Source organism: Panthera uncia, chromosome D4 (genome assembly GCF_023721935.1).
Source record: "Panthera uncia isolate 11264 chromosome D4, Puncia_PCG_1.0, whole genome shotgun sequence".
In the NCBI taxonomy this organism is placed as follows: Eukaryota; Metazoa; Chordata; class Mammalia; order Carnivora; family Felidae; genus Panthera; species Panthera uncia.
In genome coordinates this window covers 48,472,449-48,484,531 of record NC_064807.1, presented here as the reverse complement: position 1 = coordinate 48,484,531, position 12,083 = coordinate 48,472,449, and the positions used below count along the sequence as shown (strand labels likewise).

Genomic DNA, 12,083 nt, shown 5'->3' with positions numbered 1-12,083 from the left:
TGCATTTACTTTATTTTAAAGGTTGTTCTTTCCATTATTAATGCCATACTGAATCACAGAGCCATTTATGATGAAATGTGCAACTCTAAAAATCCTGTAAATGCATCTGCAATGGTTACTGGTATTTCAAGCCATCCTAAAATATACTGTAAATTTTTGGAAGATGTTTTTATCTTACTGTATACTCTCCACAGACTGTTAGAATTCAATTTATTAACTCTCTGGAACTTGAAAGCTATGCTTGAATAAAGTGATAACAATATTTGTCAGGAATGGCTCAAATTATATATTTTATGAGATAACAGCAAAATTCCAGACTTTGAAATTTCTATATCAATAGTGATTCTGGTGGGGGTAGTGTAGACAGGTTTTAATGAGCTTCAGAAGGGATTTATTTATATATTTACTTATTTGCTTATTAAAGTCAGATGATATCTCTCCTATAGTATTTGCAGTTATCCCACTAAAACTGGGAAATTTTGCTTAAAGAACAGAAAAAGACTTTAATCCATTTCATAAATGGTTTCATTACCCAGCTATAAAGATGAAGGGTGGAGTGGTGTGAGAAACCTCAGCTGGGATCCTGTCACCTGAGTTTAAGCACCATTTAATTTTTTTCCCTTACTGAGTGGACAGCCTAGGCTAGTCGACTAACATCTCTGAGACTCTGTTACCTCAAGTATGAAATAAGGAAGCTGAATATGCTGGTCTCTGCTTCAGAATTTTTAATCTTGACTCATCATCTTTCTAGAACAGTTGGGGTTTTTCAAAGCTCTCAGAGCAACAAGGGAGTGAATAGATGGTCATATAGTGAGACATGTTTGCCTGTGTAATGCCAAGACCCCTTGAGCAAAACAAAGAAGTAGAAGGTGTTAATCTAGATTGCAGATTTAGTTCTAGGGCCATGAAATACAAGACCCCCATCCTGGGGCTCTTCCCGAGATCACCTAGATTAGATTTTAATTCATACTTCTCGCTTTACAAATGAGGAAGCTGAGTCCTTGAATGAAAAAGGGACTTCAAGTCTCACATATCAAGTCAGCGTTGGCAAGACCTGGAGCCTGAACTTTGATCCTTTGACTGGATCTTATTTGGCAACCCATCTTCCCTTTTCTGCTCCCCTTTCGAAACTTGCTGTCAGGAAAGGACATCATAACCTCCTTGTAGATGCAGATATAGATGACTGATGAGTCTTCAATTTGTGTGTGTGTGTGTGTGTGTGTGGGATGGTATAATAATGAAATCTGATTACTGACAGAAATAAACAGAGGGGGCTGTAATTGGGGGGGCCACGAACCCATTTTCAGTGTCTCACACTAGCCCTTCATGTTTTCTTACTTCATCATTATTTTCCCCCCTCCTCATACTGCTTAAGTAAAAAGAAATGTCTACTCAAGCATTAGCTGGAAGCATCACAGGGTTTGGTCTTCATGTTTTCAGACTATGAAGACCAATCATTCATTTATTTAACAAGCCTAACAAGATCTATTATCTCCAGATACTGCCTGAGTCCTGAGGTTAATAGCAATGAGCAAGACTCAGTTCCTGACCTGTTAAGTTTTTAGTGAGCAGTATCCCTTTGTCCCTTGGCGTAGCAGAAGAGAAATCAGCTATGAGATACATGTTCAGGAGTTCCTGGGTGAGTCTGTGTCATCTTGTTTTTTCTCACCTGCTCTTTTCAGAGTCAGTTGTTCTCCTTTTAGGAGGCATAAAATGTAAGTAATGATAGAATTCTTTCTCACTGTCATTTTTCTTGACATACATTCCAAATATGAAATATGTTTCTAAAAGACATGACTTAATTCATTCTTCCTGATTTTTTGCCATGTATGTTGAACTTAAACTGAGGAGCAGAAATGCAAGCATCTTAGGAATCTCAAGACTCAAAAGGGATATGTAAATATTCCATATGCAAAGGAAAGCACAAAACAGACTGCATCTGGGATATTTTCGAAACCCACAGCCCACCATCTTTGTTACTGCAATATTTTGGTACTGTTTCAAACAATTTCTTCCACCTTGTATAATCGTGGCACTGAATAAATGTTCAACATTAAAACAGTTACTGCTTTTTAGCTCCAGGATGGCTGTGTTTCAGAATCAAGAGAAGCATGTGCCTCCTGGATGAAAGGTGTAATATAAATGCAACTTATTACCATTTTAGGCAGAATTCCCAGGCTGGCATTTAGCAATTAAAAAAGCAAAGCTAAACAAGCCCAGGAGATCAACATTTTCTTTTCTTCCAACCCAAGATGCTCAGTTATTGTGGACAAAGAACTAGAAGGCTCCACTGTCCTTTGTTGACTCTTTGGAGCCTCTAAGGCAGCATAGGCGAGAAGTGAGAGAATTATTTTTTCATTTCCATTAATCAACGGAGAGTCTAAATGAAGAGGTACAAATGGCTCTTTCAAGAATTTGTCAAAGCAGAATTCACATTAGAAAAGATTTACTGATTTTCTCCTCCCTATTAAGTAATCTCTCTTGATATTTCCAGGTCTTTATCTTCTCTTCAAAGAGTACTCTGTCTGTCCTGGGCTTAGCTTTGCAAGGTGCATGGTTGAGTGGAAGATTATCTTCACAAGAAAATGTAGATTTAGAAAAATATACTTCTGGGAGAGCATGCTTTAGGAAAATAGACATTTCCCTAACTCAAAGAAAAGAAACTCAACATTTTCAAAACATCATATGCTGGTGATTTCTGAGTGATGGATGAAAAGTACTCTCCTCTGAGAGATACAGTCTTCTCTGGATTCAGGACTTTGCTATGAGAATAAAGTTTTCTCCCAAACATTGCTACCTTTAAATATTCAGTATTGATTTCTGCCTATTCTCTCTCCCAAGTTCAAAGTTATGCACCCTTCGACTAGTGTGTAAGGTATCTGTACTTAGAAGGAAATGTGAGGTCTCCTTTCCAGGAACTGCTGTAATCTTCTCTCTAATTCTGTCAATATAATGAATCTAAGAACTCTAACCTTAAGGCCAAGTAATTTACCATTAGTTGTCTGTGTTTGGGGAAAACATACCAACAGAGAGATGACCATAGTTCTTGTCATCAAAACAAGTGCCTTGATTACAAGTGTATGACCTAAATTTCTCTTGAACACATTTTAAAATCTTTTATCTATAAATTTTCTCAGGAATAAGCAATAGCAGAATGGGAGTATGAATTAAGCCAAAGGAAAAAAATCTTTCAAACATAGACCCTTTTATTAGCTTTCTAACATTTTTGATCTCCAGTGATTTACTAGGTACCTTAAACGTGAACTTGGTGTCAGTTCTTCCTCCAGCCTCAAGCCCAGGTGTTTTATTTGATTTTTTTTTCCTGGAGGGCAGAAACCCAGTACGCCATCTGTTAAAGGACACATTTGGACTATTACATACCCTGAGAAAGGCACATACAAATATTCTGTTACAACGGTTACTTCACAGTTAATACTTGTCGTCTGTCTGTTGCTCTTAGGCTTAATGACAGGTAGATTGAACAAAGCAGGCACTGGAGGACCCTTGAATACACTGAAGCAATTGCTTGATGCAAAAGCACACTATCCTAAGTCTAACTAGAACCATTCTGTATGACCTTGTAATGGTAAACACATGACACTATGCATTTGTCAGAAACCCACAGAACTTCACTGCACCAAGAATGAGCCTTACTGTGTGCAACTTTTAAAAAATCATTTAGGAGGTCAGTATCCCAGGATGCAATGGAGTATGGGACAAAAGACTCCAACAGCCTTCCATATGTATGAAACGGCATTGCTAAAGTGGCTGGGGGTGGGGGGTGGTGGGAAAGGTGCTGCTAATACCCACATGAAGCATTTCTAAGAGGAGGGACTTTGGCACCATAGACATACACAGTGTTTTCTCAGCAGCACCTGTATCAAAATCACTGGTGCAAATTTTTAGTGCTATTTTTAAAGAAACGTGAAGCTATCTTCATTTCCAGAGATTCTGAGTCAGCAGCTGTTGCATGGGTCATTTATTGAAGAGGTCAATGAATGTTAATATAACAAGGACCTAATAATAATCAGTCTTAATATTCATATAAAGTGGAGATGAATTATGCAGCAAGATTTTATATCTGTTTCTTCTTTTTCAGCTGGGTTTCAACCAGAAACCTATGTGAGTTACACATTCCCTAAGGCTGAATTGACTTGTTTATGTAATTGCCCTTTTTCTTCTCCAAGTTAAAATTTTTATGATGGAAAATACCTTTCTCCTTATTCTGTATTTTTCCTTCTATCAAGGCAAATTTCTGCATGCGACTGCAAGAGTTGGGGAACAGGCAAAGAATGCATGTTTTCGATTTATAAAAGCTATATAAAAAAGATTTTTGATATATGGGTGCCACTCCTTATAAATAATATCTGAGAAATTAAAATATTCAGACACATCAGGAATTTGGAATAGTTAAGAATGTGAAATATGTAGGGCTTCTTTTAATGATTTTGCAGTGGTAGGAGGTCATAAAAAAGATCAGACCCCTGAGAATGCAAAGCAAACTTCACAAACCACCCCCTCCTGGTTCTGGCGTTAATGATTCTAGTTCTTCTCAGTGGAAGTTTGTGTTATTTAGTGATGAGGTCAAGGAGGAATTGGGAGATGATGGTCAAAAGTACTGTAACATTGGGCAGTACCTCTTCATAAAATCTTAGCCCCCCCAAATTTTTTTCTGTACCTATTACTCTTGAGATGGGGTTTTAATTTCAGACCATAGGTAAGGCATCACAAGATCAATTAAACCTCCAAAGTCTCTGCATCCAACTGGCCTATGATGGTCCCTGTGTTCTGTAGTAGACCCAAGGGGCCAAAAGAGAGGAGCTGTGGTGTTACCCTTGAACCATCTCTGGACTGTCCTAGGAGATATGGAAATAGCAGTTTGAGTCTTCTGAGAACTTTTCATTTATTGACACCTTGGTGTTATGTGAAACTGCACTCGTGATGGTATCTATCTCCATGAAATTACTGTAGAGATGTGCTCTTGGAAATGAACGTATTTTTCAGAAACACACACACACACACACACACACACACACACACATGCACACACTACATTAGTAAAGAGTCACACATGTTGTATACTACATTTTAACTTCTATATATGGTAGTGACTTTAGGAAATCTATTCAAGAAATCTGATTTTACAGTGAGGAAATTGAGATTCCAGGTGGGAACACAATGACAATTCTTATTCCCATTAGCGGATGGGAAGGCAGGGGTTGAACCCCCAACACAGTGTACTTTCTGCCATAGAACAATGTATATCAGTTATATGGATAGATCGATACAGACAGAGACATAGATATATACCTGTAATACAAAACTGGTTGGAAACACAATATTTAATAAATCTAGCATGAAGCAAAACTCACTAATTTTAGCTAGAGTCTAAGTTGTTTGTGTTTTATTATTTTTCTGTTCTGAGCACATACGTCTCGTAAATAAAAGCATTTAAAAGGTCAGATAATCTTGATTGTTTAATGTCATGACTGCTGAAAGGGGGCTTGAACAAATGCCTTTATTTCACACATCTCGTGTAAAACTTTGTGATCTTTACAATACACACCACAGAGTTTCGCCTGTGGGTAATGCTGTGTAAAGTTGTGTTCATTAATTGAAGGGATGGAATGCTGGAATCTCTCAATTTATTGTCAATGAGTGAAAACTGTTTCTCATTTCATCGCAGAATAATACGGAGCTGCTATGTGGATGATTGCATCTCCATGTGATTAGAGGAAAATGTAAAGGAAGTATAATATTGTAATAAATGCCTACTAAATGCTAGTCAACTTCTATCCATGATCTCATTTAATCCTAAACACATCCTCACATTGTAAGAATATAGTCTCTACTTACAGGTAAGAGAATTGAGCCTTAGATCAAATAACAAGAAGAGCACAGTCAAGGTTGGAACCAAATTCTGTATGACTGCAAAAGCCATCCATTTCTCATCCTATAGTCTATAGTAAAGAGATTTCATAATATGCTTTTCCTAGAGCTCTTTTCGAATGTCTAAGTGTCTGGGTGGGTCACGAGAAGAAGGGGGAAAAGGCAGAGTCAAATTCCCTGCAGATAAGTTTCTCATTCCAAATGGTACATACTATTCTTTCTTTGCCTGACTTCATAGTGCATCCTGATATTGTGCAACTCTATTCATCTCAAGACATATGGAAAGAGTTTTATGTTTTAAACAATTAGACTTGACAGCACTACTGTTTCTTTCTTATTTAATATCCGTTGGCCCTGGAGCCCAGCCAGAATCTGTATTCCCTCTCCAAATTTAATTCTTACTCCTCGTACATATTACTTAGTTGTTGGGAGACAGTAACTTAATGGCATTTGTTCCTGTGGTTTAGGAACATCTGCGTTATGTCACTTTTTAGCTGACCTGCTTAGCTCAGAGGGAACAAAGTTCTTTGTCTAATGATCTTCCAAGGGCCCTTGTTATCGGTGATTTTGCTTTCCAGATCCTATGTTGTTCTGTAAATGTCATGAGATGACAAGATTTCCAGATATTAATCTGTTTCTGCTCAAAGAAGAACGGTGGTTATAAATATGGAAGGAACATAGAAAAAGGATATTGTAGAGGAGAAACTAGCAAAGTCATAGTTGTTGGTGTGTAATGTGTTGGTCTGGCAAGCTTAAAACAACAGGGGGAATGAAAACAAGGGTTACATTAGTGGGAAAAAATACATCTTCACGTTTTGTGTGATTTCAGTTGAGCTCAATTCAATCAGTTTGGTTTGATTTAATTCAAGAAATGTTTCTTTGAGCCTTCAGTGAAGAGCAGGTGATATCCTAGATGCTGAAACAACTTTGGTTGCTTTAAGGTTTGGTGTGGCCAACCAAAATAGAACTAATAATGTGGGGTAGCTTTGAGAAAGTCACTTCACCCGCATGGGTGTCGGTATCCTCATCTGTTAAATGGTGATCTCTTCCAATCATTCACATTTGGGCACATTCCTTATGGCAAAGCTATGCTATAATTAAAAGAACACTTGTTTAAAAATTGGTGATTCACATTTTAATCCTGGCTCTGATACTATTTCATAAGTCACCCAGCTTATTTTGGGGGTCACATCTAAGAGGTTAGAGAGACTGATTTCAAAGGTTCCCTTTTGACGGTCTAGTCCTGTGAGACTGGACATTATCTCATCTTGCCCATATTAACAGCTTGCATAGAGTACACAAATTATGAGGATGGTGTTGATATTGTTGTACCTAATTATTCCTTACTCAAAAGTGGTGTCCTGGTATGGTTTGTAAATTGTGACCACATAGATATGCACCTGGTGCCAGTGGCAGAAAACATGGCCCCGTGACTGAAAGAAGAATGATTTTGAAAATCAAAGATGTCAAGAAATGAATATCTCTGAATAAGAGAAGTTTCTGGCAAGATTTTAATTGGTGTGGGTTTTATGTTTGTCAGCTTGTGGCAAAGAAATATTTTATTAAACTAACATGTGTCGAGCTCTGTTGTAGCATCTAGTACAGTTCACTGAACACTGTAGTTTCCCTCTTTGTAGTGCCTTTTCTGCATAAGGATTCCCCACCTGACTGACATCAGGCTCTGCCCCGTGACTTGTCCCAGCCAATAAAATGTGACGAGGAATTAGATGCCACCTCTGCATGGAAGTTTTAAGAGAGGCAGTGAATAATGACTGTGTTCCCTTTCTCTCTACCACGGGATCAACAATGTGCCAAGGTGTGGGGCATCCATCAGCTTGGGACTCAGCATGAAATCACTGTGGAGCTGTCCTGTGATTATTTTAGTGTGATCAAGGACTAATCTTCTGTCATTGTAATCTATTAAGATTTCTTTTTCAGTTGCATTATAATCCAGTCTACCCTTGCTACTGGTGCTTGCTACTGAAATATAAAGTGGTGAGCAAGGCAAATCTAACCTTGGGTCCTTTATGGATATTTCAGTCAAGCAAAATGTTATAGTAATGTATGATGTATATTACTGTAGAGGAAGTATGCATTGTATGCAGGACCTTGGGGTCAGGGAAGGCCATCTTGATAATATGCACTTAAGCTGACAGTTTATAAATGCATAGCAATAAAACTGGCCAAAAGCCAGGAAGAGGAAGAGGGTGTTGCAAACAGAAAGAATGTCACAGGTCATGGCATAAAGGCTAGAAAGCTCATGGGAGTTGGGAAACTCAGTGTTGAATACAGCTGTAAGACAGTGAGGAGGGAACTGAGAATGAATGTGGCCCGTGAGATAACATCAATAATAATAATAGTGAGCATTTATTAACTTTGTGCTAAGTGCCTTACATACATTTTCTTCATGATTATTATCACCATTTTATACAAGAGGAAATTGAGCCAGAAAGAAGTTTAATAACTTGCCAGTAGCCACACAGCAGGAATGTGATTTTATCTGAAGGGCAATACGAAATCACTGAATGGTGTTACATAGGGGAGTCTCATGATCAGATTCACATTTTAGAAAGAGTCTCTGGGTGCAGTAGGTTCCCAACTCAAAATCCCCCTCTTGTGAGGACGTGTGGACCTCAATCTCTCTGCTCTTATCAGTGTGACTCCATTGACTGACTCCAAAGGAGTCAGCAGGAGGGAAGATGATTGCCAAGGCACCACAGAAAAGGTCACCTTAAAACTGCTTCTTAAAAAAATTAATAAACTTTATTATTTTTTAATTGAGAAAAATATGGAATGGGTCATGAATTTGCACAGGGACCATGCTAACCTTCTCTATGTTATTCCAGTTTTAGTATATGTGCTGGCGAAGAGAGCACAGAAAAGGAGATGTTTGGAAGGAATAAGGTTGGTATATGCAGGAAAGAATATATTGTGGGTCTCCAGAGCATTAGGATTTGGGTAATAGTTTTAATAACAATATAAAGACAATAAACGGATCCCCAAATGAGCTCTTGTACCTAGTTCAAATAATGGATATGATATTACATCAATATTTTGAGCATTTCAATTTACTTTTGAACATAAAACAGACAATTTAGTGGGTAGATTAAAGGCAAAGTCAAAAATCTTTAAAGCAGATTTTGTTAAGGACCCATGTATCCTTCCCTACCTGTTTACTGAGGTTGGATAATAGTGATCACAATTTGCATTTCTCTTTGTCATAAATAGAGAGACATGTAGACCGAGGGGGGAAAGGGTCCTTCCTAAATGACAGTGACATCTCTGACAGGTGTTTTCTGTGAGTTGTTTTGTATCCATAAGAAGCCTCTGGAGACCTGGGCCTGACTGAAGAGGTCCTCAAGTCAAGATGCCAGGGTCTGTGATTTATATGAATGTTATTCAGGTCTTTGTAGGATCCCTTCTGTTTCAACGGAATTCAAAGGAAGAACAGTAGGTAATTTCGACATTTACCGTTTTGCTCCCTTTGACCTTCTCTATACTCTTTCCCCAGAACCCTGACTCTTTCTCATTCCTTTTCTTTCTTTTCTTTCTTCTTCCCCTTCCCCACCGATTCCCTTGACTAGTCTTTTTCCTCTTTTAAAATGACCTCTGCAGAAAATAACATGCTAGAAATGAGCTGACTGCCAATATACATAGGAAGATTTATTGCAGCAGAGAAAGGATGTTATGAGACATCTCATATATTAATCTTTCCGTTTTGGTCTATAAAGACCCGAGTTTGGCTACTTTCACTTATATGCTTTTAAGGAGATAAAGTTAGGTCAGAACAGGAGATTTTGGGCGGGGGGTGGGGGGGCGTGATAGAGATTTACAGCTCAAGTGTCCAGGAATACGGGTCGGCTCTGCAATTGTGGCTTCTCTTTAACAGCCACAGGCACCGAGTCTTTCCAGGTACCATTTCCAGGGGCCAGCTTGGCAGAGGATTTTTAATGCCACTCTTTGCAAACAAACTGCCCGGCCAGGGAAATTGTCAGAAAAGATCAGTGCAGGTTTAGGGATGGTTTTTTGAAGTTTTCCTGAAATAACCAATAATGAGTTGCAGGCTTTGATAGCTCTTTTTATAGATCTTGCAGCAGCTGGATCAAAATCTAATGAAGATGTTTGCATCTGACAATGGCAGGCCTGCACATTTCTATCTTATTTCTTGAGTGCGCAAATGCATTTCATTTGGGAACATGAAAGGCATATTTAGTGACAACTGATGGTTCTTTGTTTTTTAATTCCCAATAATGTCTTCAGTAAGTGCTTTTGTTAACATTTTTGCATTATACAATAGGTGACACAGGAAGATAATCGGTGTGCTGAAAGCAATTAAAGAGTTTATATCCAACTTGTTCTGCCTATTAAATGGATCCATTCGGCATAGAAGCACATTAGCATCTTTACAGTGGAATGATTGTGGAAATAGGTTATTCACGGGGCTTGTGCATCTTCCTCCTGCTGCAATAAGACATATCTTCAAGATTGGAGAAGAGGAATGAGCCATTTTTCTCCCCTTGGAACTGTAAACAGAAGGAAAACTATTAATAGATGCTGTAGCTAATCCCAAGAAGCTGCAACCGAGAGATTAAATAATGTCGTGAAGAGAGAAAGCCGGAATGCAGGAGGGGAGGGAGGGAGGAGGAGGAGGGAGGCGGGTTCCCTGATTACTGTGCTGCATTAGACAAGGACAGACTGAAGGACTCCAGCTGATCATGGGGTTGACTGGGGACTCCTGTTTTCAGCAAAGTAAATATCTCTTCCCCTATTGCTTGAGAGCTGTTCCAATGGGAAGATTTATGTTTTTTTTATTTTTTTTATTTTTTAAGTAGTAGTCAAGATGATTTTAAGTAGGATTTGGATGCCATGGAGATGCAGCTGAGCTAAAGGGGCGGATGGATGTTTTGAGCAAAAACTTGTGCTTTGTGTTTAAAAAGCCCCATGGAAGTAGGAGGTCTTTGGGTAAGTTCACCATTTGAGCCTGGGACCCCGTTTATAATGCCACAGAGAATGTATTCTAACAAGAGGGATTGGAATGTAATTAAATCTTGTGCCTGGCATATTCAAAATGATTAAATGTCCCCGGGTTTTCTTCCTATGAATACTCTTGGACTTTTGCTCCTCATCTCTTCAATGTATGCATGCTCACCGGGAGGCGTTGTGAGTCAGCGGCTGTGCTGAGAATCAGCACTTCTTCGTATCTTCACACACACTGTGAGGTTGGCATTACTGATACGGTTTGGTACTACTCAAAGTGTGGTCCGTGGACATCCTCCTTATCACCATGACGTGGAAACTTATCAGACATGCAAATTCTCTGACACTGCACTAGACCTAATACATCAGAATCTCTAAGGGAGGGCCCCTGAAATATGTCTTAACAAACTGGGCCTGAATTATATCTCCTCGAGCTTAACAAGCCCTACAGGTGATGGCTATGCCCACGAACATTTGAGAAGCAGTGTTTTATTGTTGGGAAATCTGAAGCTCAGAGTGGGTGGGTGCTATGTTGAGGTCACGCACTTTCTGAGAAACGGAGTTGAATTCTGGCTTAGGATTTCTTATTATGTTCCAAGCTGGGATCTCTTATTGAATCATTAAAATACCTGGTCAGCCCCTCCTGGGGTCAGGAACATGCTTGGTCTCTGCAGATAGTCTTTCATTAGGGATTATGACTGAGGATGCTTGGCATCTATGACTGACTTGAGCTTTTGTTTCTCTGCTAGAATAAATTCTATTGTCTCAGCCAATGCAGTGAGCTTCTGAACCAGGCCTGACCCACTCGCCACCCTTCTGGTGTTTAGAGATCAGGAAAACTCAGTGACTGGCAGGTGGGCCAAAGGATGAGAGTGTGGCACCCATTTATTTCACCTACAGAAACCCTGTGGAGAGAACTGACTGTTGACTGTCTCTTGACATTTTTATATCTATTAAGCGTGGAGTGAAAGAATAGCTCCTGGCATGTTATAGAAATAAATCAAATTTATTTGTGACTGCAGATCATTAAATATCAGTAGCAAATTGACATAGATCAAGGGACTCATTGGGTGCATGAGAATATAGGCCAGCACATGGGGAAGGAGGCCTATGGATGTCTGGCCCTGTTGTCTATCATTCTCCATGCTTGAATAAGCCTTAGCTCAGGTTTTTGGTATTCAGGCGGTGTGGAGCCTCAGAAAGAGCTGGGTGCTTAT

The 12,083-nt window shown here is 39.1% G+C and overlaps 1 pseudogene; it reads right to left on the bottom strand.

The window, feature by feature from the left end:
* Positions 1-8,671: 8,671 nt before the first annotated feature.
* LOC125928044 (uncharacterized) lies at positions 8,672-8,765 on the bottom strand (annotated as a pseudogene).
* Between the last annotated feature and the right edge of the window lie 3,318 nt (positions 8,766-12,083).